This window comes from Lissotriton vulgaris, chromosome 7, assembly GCF_964263255.1.
Source record: "Lissotriton vulgaris chromosome 7, aLisVul1.2, whole genome shotgun sequence".
Lineage (NCBI taxonomy): Eukaryota > Metazoa > Chordata > Amphibia > Caudata > Salamandridae > Lissotriton > Lissotriton vulgaris.
In genome coordinates, this window is record NC_141695.1 from 1,568,280,450 (window position 1) to 1,568,281,837 (window position 1,388).

The window sequence follows — 1,388 nt, forward strand, 5'->3', positions numbered from 1 at the left end:
GAACCCCGAGCTAAGAAGGACAATTGAAGGAAGTCCATAGCATCACGGGAGTATCGAGGGCCCAATCATTTCAGGAATGCAGATCCAACTCTAGAAGGTGAGCGCCATAAGGAATATTGAGTAGTGAAAAAAAGTCTCACTTATCTAGAAAGGGAATCGATTACAGTTCATTCATGCTCTATTCTTATAGGTGGAATTGAAAAAAACTTTTTTAGAGAAACGGTGAACTGGAACCCATTACACCTGCAACACCACAAGATAAACAGGTGAGCAAGGTTACTAGGAGAGGAAAGGGGGCTAGAAAACAATGGGAGCATGTAACTAAAAAATACCATTCCCACTGTTTCAGATTAAACAATATCTAAAAATATCTAAAACTATTGAGACCACCACAGAGAAGTCTACACCGATGTAAAGACCTGATTATCCTAATTAAGGTGCGTAAATAAATAGTATACATAAATGAGAATAGTCTACTTACAAGGCAAGGAGGGAGAGTTTAAGATGTTTACTCCCCATTTCCCCACAGGGCAGAATTGAACATAAACTGCCAGCAAAATTGAGAAAAGAATATATACTGCGAACAATGTAAAATGCCTGTTTAAATACAGAAGGTAGGACATAGAACAAACACAGTATGTTTAAACATTTAATTATCAGATTAATGTTTCTGAATTATATCCTCCTTTTTTATCGGTAGAGCGAGACTAGAACTAGCCGCCTTAGAAGTTCTTCTTCAATCAAATATCCTAAGCAGAAAGGGATATTTTTAAAGGTATACAATCATGTGTGATTGAATGTTATCTAAAATGGAGGGAAATGAATGAATGTATGAATATGTGTGCCCATATACCCTAGTCCAATCTTTGACTTTTTTATAAAAATGGGGGGGTCGACTCCAAGGGTCACCATAGTGTCATAAATGCAGAGTGGAACCACAAATAATGATAGACAAGTACAGAAAAGAGAAAGAAGGATGCGATAAAAAAGACAAAAAAACGTTTAATGATACAATAAATGTATTCTTATATTGGCATTTTCTGTTCACAGATAGATGTGTACATCAAAACTGTCCTGAGGAAGGTGGGGCACACTGCCACAAACCACCGAAACGCATCGACTACCCCGTAGGGGATGTATTGTTTTTGTACATTTTATAATTATGTGCTATTGCAATTGATGTCCTCAATAGTATGCTGATCTGTGTATTCTTGTACCCATAGATCCGAAAAAAAACATTGAAATCTAGACATCATTGAGTAGACTGACATTGTTTTTAACTTTGTGAAATGAATTCATGTTTTATATTGTATCAACCACCTTTTTAAGAAATATCTGCTTTTATAATAAATTGTTAAAGTTTTTGTACACAAAATAGTTCCTGTCCT

The 1,388-nt window shown here is 35.7% G+C and overlaps 2 long non-coding RNA genes across 2 annotated transcripts; both read left to right on the forward strand.

The window, feature by feature from the left end:
* LOC147706008 (uncharacterized) lies at positions 1-371 on the forward strand. Its single transcript, XR_015297342.1, has 3 exons — positions 1-97; positions 191-266; positions 350-371. It is a non-coding gene; the product is annotated as an uncharacterized LOC147706008 (long non-coding RNA).
* LOC147706009 (uncharacterized) lies at positions 364-778 on the forward strand. Its single transcript, XR_015297343.1, has 3 exons — positions 364-437; positions 530-614; positions 701-778. It is a non-coding gene; the product is annotated as an uncharacterized LOC147706009 (long non-coding RNA).
* The last annotated feature ends 610 nt before the right edge of the window (positions 779-1,388 follow it).